We start from the raw sequence: 14,218 nt of genomic DNA on the forward strand, positions 1-14,218 counted from the left end.
GCTTGGCAAATGGGCCACAACTCACCAGAGGGTATTTTTCTTGGGCAAGAACTGCTCTTGGACTTTGCTACCTGGCTCGATCTGACTTCGAATGCCGATAACACGATTACGGTATATCAGCTGCCTTCGAAGTTTCAGAACACATTTTGATTCTTTAAAACGTGCTGATGACTTACGGGTTTATCGAGGCCTTATGATGCCTCTCAACCACCAGGTAGGCACACAAGGTACTTTAAAACAATGCTTAAGATATTAGTTGACAGAGCTCAAATGCGGCACATCTCTTTTTTGTTTGATGGCATTTCGTTTGACGCTCGATCGATTCACGTGTTGTGTTCACGTCACAATAACCGGTGTAAACAATCCGTTCCCAGATTTCCGCTCTATATGCTGTGGGATTTGGTTTTGACTTCATACACTATAAAGTCTGCCTGTTTGCTGTTCAACAAATAAACTCCTAAAGACATGGCTAGGAAAAGCCAAGTTTTTTGCCTACGTTTTAACTCGAAAACAAAGCAAAAACCAGTGACAAAAATACAGAATCACATTTTTCTATTACATTGAAGACCACATGCAAAACTTCAGCTAATTTGGAGCAAGAAAAAAGAAAAGCAACCAAAATCGTCACTTATCCCCTTTTATGACTAGCTTCTTCATTTGTTTTCTGGTGAGTAGCTGCCATTATTATTGTTATTGTTATCATTATTGTTATGGTGGAACCCCATCAATCTGGCCACCAACGGGCCACAAAAATCTGGCCATTTTAAAGGGGTGGCTGTAAGGCAGGGTTCCACTGTATAATTATTGTCAGGCAAAATTCAAGTAGATGGACACAAGTCAATGTAATTGCTGCCAGTGTATTCTTTTAATATTTTTGTTTGTTTTCTTTCAAACATTGTAACACAATAATTGAAACAATGTACTCTGATGTTTAGATAGATGCTTAGGGGTCAAAGGGCTGAAAGGGGGGTCTTTTCTGTGTCTGAGTTTTATCAATCCCCATGCAGATGCATATTTACAAGCATCCACCCATACATGTCGGTACAGGTATAAATTATTATATGAGGCAAATATGTAGTCTAAATTATTTAAGCATATTTTAATATTCTTCATTACAGGTAGTAGAAAAAAGGCCAAATATGGTATTTTAACCATCAACCTACATGTACGCATTGTAATAGTTATTCTTGTTTGTTTGCTAGACAATGGCCCGCACTATCACAACACTGGACTGCTTGTGTACCTGGCTGAAGTCAATCAGTCCTTCAACTTGACACTTGTGGAATACAATAACTTCGAGGCAGGCGAGGGCAAAACAGTGCTAGACACCCATTTTGCACACATAAGTCACAAAATTGTCCGATGGGTCCGTGTTGGGAACAACTTGCAAAGTGGTGAACAGCTTGGTGAGCTGATAGGGGTAAGAGTATCTACAATTGGCTACTATAAATTACTACATGTATATACAATGAGAATGATGTGTTATTCTAGAAAGTGACACAGGCATACAGGCTTTTTCCGAGTATGCCTGTGTCACTTTCTAGAATAACACATCATTCTCATTCATTCACCAGGCTGGAAATGTACCATCACATTTATTTCATATGTATATACAATGTTTGGAGTTTTTTGATAGAGATACCTCAAACCATCCTTTTAAAGATGCTTTTAATGGATTAATTTTTATTAAGCATCTTCAACAAACAGTATGCTTCACTACATTCATTTTAACTTTGTAAGAGTTTTAGTTGCCTTCTTTTAAAACACCTGGGTAGGCATACAAGAAATTAATTAGTATTATGCAACTTTTGGAAGATGTCTTCAGCTGTTTATACTCTTAAAGAGCCCATAACCTATGTTCTAATCTGAATTTAACTTTGAGAGAAGACAAAGACGATTGGTGAGCCAAAATCACAGCAAAATTGAAAGATTTCTCAAATAGTTTTTTTGCATTTGTTTAAATTGAAAACTGTGTGTAGATTAAAGTGAGAAAATAAAACAAATTAGGTTATGGGCACTTTAATCCAGCTCAGTATATATACTTTGATAGCAGCTGTGTGCCATCAGTGTCCAGTTGTCTGAGCCAACTTTTTTTGCATATTTGCAGAGTATAAAGAACACCTCCTGCTTCCAGTTGTTAATTGACCGACAGAAAGCACCCAAAAGTGTGGGAACTCTGAAAGACATCTCATTGTTTGGCAGTTTTTCCTTTCCTGTTGATGGTGAATTTTCTGGTGGCATTGTTTGTCGCTCATTAGTCGGAGCCGGAAAGACCCTGAGTAAAACCAAATCACAGCTTCAGTCCTTGTCAGGGAGGAGTGTGCCAATAGCAGGTGCCACTGGAGCAACAGTCAAAGAAGATGTATCACACAAAGCCAGAACTGCAGGAAACCAAACTGATGGTCAAACTAGAGAACCATACAGTGTGCACTTCATACAGCATGCACCAGTGCCCTTGCAGCCAGTCAATAAGAGTCCAGTTGCAGAGTATCCCTATATGGAAAGACAGCCAAAAGCGGGCTTTGCTATAAAAAAGGGTGGAGCAAAGCGGGTGCTATTTACCATGGCTCAGAAAGAAATAATGATAGAGTTTTATGACCGCCAAGCAACAAGTGGTATTCGTGCTAAACCAGAGGATGTTGTGGAAGTAATGAAACAGCGTGGCATTGAAACCCTAAAGGAGAACCAGATAAAGAACTGGTGGAGTACATATCACCAGAAAAGAAAGGCTGCACTTAACTCTCTCACTGGACAGGCCAATAGTCTTGCAGCTGGAATACCACATATAGGAGTAGGTCAAATGATTTCTTTAACAGTGTGATGAACGCTCAATGATCTATTGTAGTCTTACCGCAGTATTACGTAGTTCCGTTCTAATCAAAGGAACAATTCAGCCTTATAGTTTCTGTACGTGCACGTAGCTATTAGATTTGTCAGTTGTATCCTCGCTTTCACCACGAACGCAAGTCACCTAAGTTGAAGAAGTTAAAAGTGACCGCCTAGTGAAGCCAAAGCAGTCTACCTTTAGAGGCAAGCGTAGGACTGATATGTAAGTGTTGTCTTTACCTTTTAATAGTTAGTTTCCACGGAATTCTCAGTTAGTTTTCTTATCGATCGTATCTTATTAGTTATTGCAATTCCGTATATAGACTTGCTGTTTTCTACTGCCCTGCAGTCATAAGGTTTAGGTTAGTTTTCTAGTTTCGTCGCAGTTTAGTGTAAGTTAAGTACATAAGTATGACGTGGACCTCAATGCTCGCAAGAACTGTTTCTTTAGTAGCTTATGCTTTATTTTTAATCAAATTTCAGTTTACGGCTAAACAACGATTATCGCAATTGGTGTCAAGGAAATAAATCAATTTGTCCTACACATCAGCGTGCTTTATTTCGTCAGCCCGTAAAGTAGTCCTATCTTTAAAAGTCGTCTTCACTGGCTCACGACACCTCTAGTTCGCTCGAGAGTCACCGGCCGCTACAAACAGTGCCACTCCAGCAATCCAATTCTGCCCCTCAAGGAACCACAGTGCCAGTCACACCCTCTACATGCACCTCCACTGTATCTTCCGTACCTGTGCCAGCTTCAACTGTGACGCTCCAGCAAACTGCTCCCACGACCACAGGAAACACAGTGCGAGTCACTTCTGTTGCCTCTGCTGCACCTGCCACACTTCAAACCACTGCTTCAAAAGTGCCAGTCCAGCAAACTGCTCCCACGACTTTAGGAAACACAGTGCGAGTCACTCCTGTTGCATCTGTAGCACCTCCCACACTTCAAACCACTGCTTCAACTGTGCCAGTCCAGCAAACTGCCCCCATGACTTCGGGAAACACAGTGCGAGTCACTCCTGTTACATCTGTAGCACCTTCCACACTTCAAACCACTGCTTCAACTGTGCCAGTCCAGCAAACTGCTCCCACGACTTCGGGAAACACAGTGCGAGTCACTCCTGTTGCATCTGTAGCACCTTCCACACTTCAAACCACTGCTTCAACTGTGCCAGTCCAGCAAACTGCTCCCACGACTTCGGGAAACACAGTGCGAGTCACTTCTGTTGCATCCGGAGCACCTTTCACACTTCAAGCCACTGTTTCACCACAAGTTCATGCTTCACCTTTGTATGGGATTCCCAGCTCTCATACCCCATGTATTACAGAGTGGAATTTTCCAGTGAATTTCAGTCAGTCCAAACTGTTGGGTCGGTTGGGTAGTAATGCATGCACATTTATTGCCCTCTATTTTGGTAATTTGTATTTTTTATCTTGTCTTAAGCCACCTTCAGATGGTGTGACACTAGATTGTGAGTGGCAAGTATCCCTGAGGGAGGCTATTTTGAAGGGCAATGAAATTCATGATGACTTGTATGACACTGATGCAATTGATGTTGCTGTTGACGAAGCTGTTGATTAGCTAGGGATGAATGTGGTGTAAACTACATTGAGAACCAGTATGATATTTTTGGGCGCAATTGTAACAATCAGCTGTCAGATATTTTCAGTGATCTGTCCTTAAAACAAAGCTGCTATGTAATTGTTACTCAAGGAAAGTGATTTTTACTAATTGTTAATACAGATCAGTCCACCATGATTGTGGATTCCCATAGCCACATTGGGAGTGGAGCACTGATCTCTTTTGCTCCACCTGGACATGCTGTTGACCTTGCAGTATGGTTTGCAAGAATGTCACGAAACACTTGGAATCATGAACTGGGTACTACATCAGTGATATCCGTAAGCTATGTTGCATAAGTACACTTTTTGCTCTACCTGGAAAGTGTTTTATGTCTGTTTTGTCTTTTAGATCAAGGCCTCTTTGATCATGTATAGCTGCAGGCTCCATATTTACGTTTGTTTTCTTGTTTTTTTTTTGGACAGTGATAATATCTATACATCTCTTCTCTTGGGACTTGACATTTTTGTGATAAATGGCCAGCTCATGAATGTTACCTTGTTTTATTGTTCCTGTTATTCAATTTAGGAAGACATTTGGGTATCCATCTTGTAAAATAAAAAAGGAATAGACAACTAAAGGTTGTAGTAGATGTTGTTTTGCATGTTTTTTTACCCAATTGAGTGTACAAGGATCTGGATGGGGGGCCAAACACTGAGTTATTGTTCTGAATTGCCATAAAAACATCAATACAGCATTTCTTGATTGACAATTTTACCTAGTTATTGGCTGTCAGGCCTTCTTGTGAGGGGTCCTTTTTTTTTCCTTCAAAAAAAGAAGGCATTCATGTTCAGTGGCAATGAGCATCCCCACTTTTTAGTCACTATGGTCTAGCGACAGGAACTCGCGAGTACACCCGAAAGTAACCTGACGTGCGGGTGCTGGCATATCAACTCAATCGACTCGGAAAGAAATGTAGGGCTGGTCTTGATGAAAGGGTTATTACTGTAAACAGGTTCATGCGAGAGCACTCTGGAAAAACCACCTGCATTATATATATAAAAAAGTTTGACTAGAATATATACAAATCAACTTCGTTTATTTATTCAAGTTCTTTATTTCTTGTGACAGTTTGGTCAGTACACACCGTACAATGTTTTAAAAATCGAGTTGTCTGGTGTACTGTTTACTTCTTGAATTTATAGTTCTTGTGCAGTACTTCATCAGAGACCCAGGGGATAGTCGGGAAGGGTTGAAACTTTTTTTCGGGTATAATGGGTGCCCCAAAGTTTGTCCATCTTGCAAGCTTTCGCACACCGGCTATCCCCCTGGGTCTCCGACATAAATGTTTGATAGATAACTAGGAATTGAAGGGCAATAGTTTTGAAAACAAACTCACTGAATAAGAAGTAACCGCAGTATCTTAGTGATAAAAACAGACAAAATGTAAGGCCCCTGCTTTCCGCAAAGCTTACAATTGCAATATGGATCTAATCAATTTCCAAATCGCGAATCATACACGCGAGTACTAAGCGAATCTGGTTGTAGGAGAAAACATCATCCAGGTGATCTTTGACGGTATGTAATTTACCCTCCTTACAACCTTCAATCGCTCCCTTTATTAGTTGGAAGGACTCGGAGTTGACTTCCATGTGACGAGCGAGTATTGTTTTGTCCAGAGGTGCGTTGGCGGCAAAACAATCGATTGCGTAAACCTCGACGGTCGCTTCGGCAATTCCCAACTGGCGAGCAATCACGGCAACACTTTTTCCTTTCCTCAGCTTGTCCACCACTTGGATCTTCTTTTGCGAGCGGTAGTTGTTACCGTAGAGTCGGTAGAGGTGAATTTTCTGCCAGAAAAAGTATCAATGGTCTTAGTTCCTGTGTAATACTGACATCTTACACATTTGCCACTATTCTCTAAAATCCAGAAGAAAGTCTAGTAAAGGAACATACAAAAACGATACCGCTAGTGAAACGTTCTTACAATAAAGAAGTAAAATTGTTATCTCATATGAACACTATCTAATACATACGTTTGGTTCAGTCTGTGTCCTGGCACGCTTCCCGCTTTTGTTTCATCTTCACTACGTCGCTTTCTGACGTAAAGCAAAACGGCAAATGTCTAAGTTACAAAGATCGACACTTAAAAAAATAAACGGAAAACGAAAAACTCACCTTTCAGCCATACTTTGAGTTGCAATTGACGAAAATAAAGGAAAATATTTATCACTGGGAAGACCGCGTGAGAAAATGCGGCGGCAAAGCAACACTATCCTTCGATTAGGTGTGATAATCTCCTCATGCCGCACCAATGAGATATGATCATTGCTAAAACCTTTTGACGGAGATAGAAAGCAGAACTTGTTTTTGACAATCAATGTTCACTACACGAAGAAATTTGTCTTCAAACAGCACTTCCCCACATGCAAATCTGATGAAATTGCATGAGAATAGATAGTTATGTGCGAACAAGAGCCTGTTCAATTCTCTTTCATTTTTTTAGCCAAACAGCGCTAAGGTTTAGGGAAAAACTTTTGAATTTGGCGCTTCTTGGTTGAAAACCAATCAGAGCTGCTCTTTGGTAATTATTTCGTGCTTGTAGTAAACGGCTGCCGCTGCCGGAATCCCGCTGATTCCGCTACAGTTCTTACGCGAACCATTACTTAATGCCTTGAAAAGAAAAAAGGAAAAAGAGGCAATTTTGTTGAAACCTTTTACTACCCATGAAAGATGTACTAAAACAAAGAAACTAGATGAAATGTAGCAGTTTTCACTGTTTACCTTGCGTTTTAGCCTATTGTTCTATTGTTGTTTGTTTCATTCTTTTTATGCCCTTGTCGACTCAACTGGTAGACCAGCGATTTGGAAGTGGCAATGCTGAAACTACATAAATGTCATCGTTTTATGATTTTATTATAAAATGCAATTAAAATCTTAGGTCATTAAGAGCATGTGGAGTGGGGCACTGAATTGTGTTTGCTGACAGGTTGTGTTTTTTCCTCAGTACAAAATGCCCCTTCAAAGTTGCTGTTCTTCAGATTGTTTGGGCAAGAGCTACATCTCTGTATTTGTTCATGTTTACAGATTATAAAGTGTGACAACTTGTCATTCAATGCATTATAAATGATGGTTCGAGTTGGAGATAATGCTTTCCTTTGCCATACATTGAACAGGGTCTGAAAGTTTGTGATAGACGTAAATTTATGGTGCAGAGCTGTTATAAAACTATATGCTTCAAGAGCATTTACTTGGGCTTCATATTGCAATAATGAGATCAAATTGTGCACTTCAAAAACACAATATAAACAAATAAAACAACCAGGATATTTAACACAAGACCTCAGCTCAGATATTTAGTATGGAAGTTGCTTCATTGGGCATTTTCTTTATCCAATTTCATGTTGTTTGCCTCACCTTCGAAGTTCTCTTCACAAAGATCCCTGATTTCTTCAACATAGAAGGAGTTCGTCTGAGCATCACAGCTTGTTCCGTTTTCATGTTACAAATCATCCCCAGTTTTTGCGCTTTCTGCTAGGAACGCATGGCACTATGACCCACCAAGTGCAGACTAGGCCTTTCTGGAAGCCCAGGTAACAAGCAAGTTATTATAGAATAAATCATCAGAGCTCGAGTAGTCCGCACTAGTTTAAACAAGAAACTCAATGCCGAAGAGTTTCTATTTCTATCTCATGAAGAGAAACTGTTTCTTCATGAGAAATCGTGTATACGCATAACTTTAAATTGACCTAATGATTTGAATAACGAAATCACACTCTTGTACCCATTTTTTTCGGTCTGATTAAAGAGTTCGAATGCAGCCATCTTGGTTTTTTATGAGGAACGAAATCTGGGAATAAGGGACAGTCACTGATAGCGAACGACTGGAAGGAATGGATTAGTCTACTACCAGTAAGTTGCGAGCCTTCACTCATTGCAGTCATTTAAATTTTTCTTTATTATTTTTTTTGATTTTTCTTGTAATGTTTTTGTTTTTGTTTTTTATATTCCAAGCTGATACCAGTTCCTTTTTGTTTATGCTGGTTTTAAAAATTTAATTTTATGTATTTTTCTCATAATTATTGTAATTATTCGATGTTCCGGGATGTTCCGGAATGTTCCATGTTCCTGTTGACGGCCAGAGAGGGTTGCATAAACATGATTCTGCAGAGGGAGTTCAACAAAAAGATTTTGTAACCAAAATTTCATTCACGAGAAGAATAATTCCCACCAAACTTAGTTATCCCATAATACAAATTTAGAGATTTGAGGATTAATTTAATACTTCCCATGCATTGGGAAGTCAAAGGAGTAAAGAAATCCTATGCAGCTTTCTCATGTATCAGGGCCACTGCAATATGACAGCAAAGTAGAATTATGTTCATTTAGAAGGTAAACAACAATACTGCTTTCATCTTCAACAACAGGAAGCCATAATTCTCATTGTAAAGGTGTCTTAGGTATTTCATGGAGATATAACAATAACAATAACATTTATTATTTGTATTGCGCCTTTTCTATAAAATATTCAAAAGCGCATCACAACAGTAATTAATAACTAAAATTTTACAAATCTTTCTATCAAAATCATAAAAAATATTTACATTAAATGGGTAAAAGATAATTAGAAATAAAAATATAGATATGCTAAGATAAGATATGTCATTGCGCCTCAAATGGTAGGACGAAGGCTGTTGAATACTAATTAAATCTGAAAGGCATTTAGGTGATAGGCCATGCAAAATTTTAAAAGTTATCAAGAGTATCTTGTAATGTATCCTGGCGCGCACTGGTAACCAATGTAATTCTGCGAGTAGAGGTGTTATATGACAGAACTTGTGCGCACGATACAGTAAACACCCGCATATAAGAACACATGGATTAAGAACATCAGGCTGAAATTTGGCAAATAAAGCACCACTTTTATAAGAACAGTATCAGCCTGGAAAAAAAAATAACGTTCTTATAAAATGGGAAGGGTGTCAAAATTACACAAATTACCATAAACACACCCGCTGACCAATGGTATTAGCTAAGTTTTGGGCACCTTTGTTCTCTTCAGAATATCTAATATCATGAATTACATTTTTTGCCTTTACAATACTATAAACTACTGTATTGATAGAGAAAAACATAAGATTTTATAGCTGTATCAAGGTCAATCACAGTTGTAGTTGATCAAAGCTTGCAAATACTTGTCCAGTCTTTTGTTGCCCATTATGTCATTCAAATTTATTGAAAATAACTGAAGTTCAAACTCAACACTTCTGTATCTTGCTCAGCTTCCATTGGTAATTGAACTCAATGTTCTTTTTCTGTAATTTCTTGAGAAGTTTCTTGAGATATCAAGCATTCCCAACTAGTCTAAAGTCTACTGGTAGCTCTAGTCCTTTTCCTCGCCCTTTGTTTATTCTACTTCCAATGCATTCTGCTTCAATTTTGCCATACTCTGATAGAAATTTGAAGAAGAGTTTAGAAAGCTCAATAGGGACATGACCAACAATCCTGTCGTCCTCATTTTTTACCACAACTGCATACTTGCTGTGGCGATTATTGGGCTCCATTTCGCATATAAGAATCTCTCCAATGTACACTGTGGCGTCCTTGAAATAAGCATGATAACCCCTTGTGCTTGCCTCTAAATATAGTTCATATTCATTCGTCATTATTCTAATGTGTGTGGGTTTATCCTTAAAAATCTGTCAAGGTTTTTCACGAATTCCAAGACGGTTCCTCACTCGCACAACCTGGCAGTGCTCGAAGTGGTTCCCGGGTAATATAACAAAGGAAACCGCTGGCCAATGCAGAGGCGCACAAAGTGTTCTTCCTCGTGTGTTGAACTTCACTGTTTGGAATTTTTATGAGCTGAATATATTAAGCTAAAACAAAGATGAATCGGACTTTATTCGATTGTGGCGTTCGAAAAAAAGTAGAATTGAAGAATGGTTGTATGCTTGACATCATGCCAACGATGGAAAAGACAGCTGAGATATCTAAAAGCGCTGAAGTAAAATGCAACGTCTGTGGTAAATCATTCAGAGGTCAACAATACCTTGACAGCCACATGAAATTCAAACACCCGATGACCGAGAACTCACACAAGGGTTCAAAGCAAGAGAATATGTTTGCCAATGGAAAGGAAGCAGATGCCCATTGCTCATTGCCTGAGGCTAGCCAGTCAGGAAGTAATGATCCCATTGTTCTAGACAGTAACGAAGTCGAAAGTCTTGGAAACAAGAGAAGGGGAAGTAAGAAGCGAAAATCGTACACAGTTGAATTCAAAAAGAAAACCCTGGATCTTTTTGATTCTTTGAAATCATCAAAACATAGATACAACATCGTCTCAAAAGAGAAAGGAGTTCATCGATCTTTGATTCAAAAGTGGAACAAAAACAGAAACCAAATTCTGAAGGAACTAGAACTAAATAAAAAGGGAAAAAATTCTGGGAATATAAGAGATGCAAGGCAGAGAAGAAAAATTGTGGCTGGGCGATCGAAGCAGAGTGAGAGGTATCCACTTGCAGCTAATCTATTGATTGCTGAATTCAAAGTTTGTAGAGCAGCTGGATGCAAGATTACAAAACTGTGGTTCAGGAAAAAGATGAAGGCAAAAATTGAGATGACTTATGGGAAAAAGGAGGCTGAAAGTTTCAAAGGAAGCTCTAACTGGTTCCAAAGGTTTAAAAAAAGGCACGATATAGTACTGAGAAGAAGAACAAACAAGAAGAAAAACTCTGCTCATGATGGTAGGTTAACCATCCAGAAGTTCCATCAAAATTTGAGGAAATCCCTGAAAACACAGAGGAGGCGGAACAGATCAACTATGACTGACCCCAAATATGGCAGGTGGACTCCTGAAAACAGGTACAATGTGGACCAGGTTCCTCTTCCATTCGTGGTGGACCAAGGGACTACCTATGACTCACGTGGCAATAAACAAGTCTGGGTTGCACAACCATCATCAGGTCTGGATAAAAGGCAAGCCACTTTGCAACTTTGCATAAGAGGTGAAGGAGAACAGAATGTAAAGCCTTCCCTTGTGTTTAGAGGGAAAGGGAATGTTAGTTCTCAAGAGAAAGAACAATATGATAAAAGAGTTGATGTGTATTTCCAGCAAAATGCCTGGATGGATGAGGTGACAAATATGCAATGGTGCAAGAAAACACTCATTCCTGGGGTTGGAAAAACTGACCAGGAAAAGGTGTTATTTGCAGACGTGTCCTTCCAACAAACCAAAGAGTTCCACGAGACATGTAGGAATGAAATCAGTACTTCTGTGTACATGCTACCAGAAAACCATACTGATAAAATTCAGCCAATTGATGCAGGATGTGGAAGGATGATGAAAGTGAAAATTGCTGCTGCAATGGACAGGTGGTTGGAGATAGATGACAATCTTGAAAAATGGCATGATAGACTTTCTGCAAAGGACAGGCGAATACTTATGACTCAATGGACTGGGGAGCCTGGAGTGAACTAAAAGAAAGCAAAGACTTTCTAAGACGGCTTTTTGAAAAGACCGGCTGCCTAATGACAACTGATGGCTCAGGAGACGAGAAAATCTCTCCCCAGGGCTTGGACGAATACAGTTTTTAAGATGCACAGCTGGCTTTTGGGTTACAGATCTACAAACAATAACAAGAGTACAAACCCTTAATGTTATTGTTTTGCTGATGTACATGTCAACACAGTAGTAAATCAGACTTTCAGATTTGCAGATGTACAGTGGACCTCTACTTTAGGCAATTCAAGGGTGGGGCAGCATATGGATCTGCCACAGAACTATACATACACCCTTCTTGTTACTGTTTTGTTACATTACTGATTACAGTAGACCTATTTGAACATTAGGTTTTTAATTATTGTTCCATCAATTTATGTAATTGTCCAAAAACATGATTAAAATTTCTAGCAACATTTTTTATGCTGTACAGCACTGAATTTAAAAAAATTTAAGAACATTTAAGAACATCCTGAGGCTGATTTTTCACTAAGCATCCGATAAATAAGAACACAATCAGTCTGACCTCTGAAATTGTGTGTTCTTATATGCGGGTGTTTACTGTATATAAGTCTTGCACTCGCATTCATAACACATTGCAATTTCATAGTCTGATATTCCGGGATTCCATACAGAAGGCTATTACAATAATCCAATCTACTACTAATAAGAGCATGAACTAATTTCGCAGTTGATTCTCTGGATAAATATTTCCTAATATGACGTATATTGTATAAGTAATAGAAAGCGCTGCTACAAGTCTTTGTAATGTGAGTTCCCATATCTAGATGCGTATCAAACCATGTGCCTAGATTACGCACAGAGGCTACAGGAGAGACTTCAGTCTGCCCAATCTTGATGCTTTGGATTGAAACTTTTGAGAGCTGCTGACGAGTACCTATAATCAGGAACTCAGTCTTGTCATCATTGAGCATCAGCTGATCCTCCCTCATCATCAAGTGCATTGATGATGTTCATGATACTGCTGATGCCGGCTAATGGCAAGGATGGTGACCAGGCATATTTGGGAATTTTTAGACGAGGTCAGGCAGCCAAAAAAGAGTATAGCATGCATGATTTACTTAAATTAAATTCGGCTGAGAGGCAGTTTGAGACATGTTTTACAACGTGGTTAACTGTTTAATTTTAATAACCTAATGATAACATCTAACCTTTTTATTTAACTGTTCTGTGGACAGAGAGTTCTTCATCAAGTTGCCTCTGGCCTTGAAACGCCATGGGATTTAAGGTAAGGTGTGCAACATATGCCTTTTAAAAGGAAAAATTATCATTCATTAATACTTCAGAAAGAAAACACTGAGGAACTGTTTGAACATACTGGAAAGAGTTTCCAATTGTCGTCCATTTCACTGTTAGTGTTGAGTCTTGGTTCAAAACCTTGCCAGGGACAGTGTCCTGTTCTTGGGCAAGACACTTTACTCTCACAGTACCCCTCTCCACCGAGGTGTACAAATGGGTACCAGCAAAATTAATGCTGAGGGGTAATTCTGTGATAGACTAGCATGCCATCCAGTGGGGAGAAGATATACTCCTGGTTGCCTCAGGCTACAGAAACCGGAGATACGTGCCAGCCTGATGGACCAATTGGCTCATGTGCAGAGTTTACCTTCTGACTAATCTTTACTTATTGTATATTCTAGGGAACAATCAACACTTGCAACAAAGATTTAGAAACTACCTTTCAAAGTGCTGTTTAAATTTGAAATTGTATTGCTTACTTACAGCTAAAACTAAACTTAAGTCCAATTTGCATTATATATTTGGGAGCCCTGTTAGGTTGAAAGAACTTTTGAACCCAGTATCCTTTTCTTAAGGGGTGAGGAGGGGAGGGGGTTGTTACAGGAATTCTATAGTAGTATATACAAAGCACCAGCAAACCCAAGAAATTTCACTAAATGCCCTCGACAGCCACCCAGACAAAATCTTTGCCAAGGTCAAGATTAATGAAGTCCATGACATGAGCCTGAAAGTAGGTACGGGAGCAAATGCCTGCGTCATCACCTCCACAGACCTACAGCACTTCCCATTCCCGATTACTATCCTTCCATGCAGCAATGTCCTTAGAGGATATGGAGGCTCTGAAATAGAAAACCTTGGTGTTGCCACCTTAAAGGTCTCCTTTAAGGACAGGTCAGCCAATATCAAATTCAACATCGTGGAAGCCACAGGAAGCCCATCTATGCTGGGGGGCCGACATGCCAGGATCTGGGAATAATATCAACAAATTTAGATGAAGTTAACACCATTCCCCCAACCAAGACAGAAGCTGAGGCACAACGTGGTCAGCTATCCAAGCCCACTGTTATGGA

General features: G+C 39.4%; 1 long non-coding RNA gene and 2 pseudogenes across 1 annotated transcript; all 3 read left to right on the forward strand.

Annotated features, from left to right (window-relative positions):
- Positions 1 to 2,795, forward strand: part of LOC149115389 (uncharacterized) — a 6,533-nt pseudogene extending 3,738 nt beyond the window's left edge.
- A 21-nt stretch (positions 2,796 to 2,816) lies between these two features.
- Positions 2,817 to 3,370, forward strand: LOC149115390 (uncharacterized). The gene is made up of 2 exons (XR_016206034.1): positions 2,817 to 3,049; positions 3,310 to 3,370. It is a non-coding gene; the product is annotated as an uncharacterized LOC149115390 (long non-coding RNA).
- Positions 3,371 to 9,995: 6,625 nt separating this feature from the next.
- Positions 9,996 to 12,309, forward strand: LOC149115391 (uncharacterized; annotated as a pseudogene).
- The last annotated feature ends 1,909 nt before the right edge of the window (positions 12,310 to 14,218 follow it).

Source organism: Orbicella faveolata, unplaced genomic scaffold, assembly GCF_042242905.1.
Source record: "Orbicella faveolata isolate gen_17 unplaced genomic scaffold, um_ofav_v1 contig_13, whole genome shotgun sequence".
NCBI lineage: Eukaryota > Metazoa > Cnidaria > Anthozoa > Scleractinia > Merulinidae > Orbicella > Orbicella faveolata.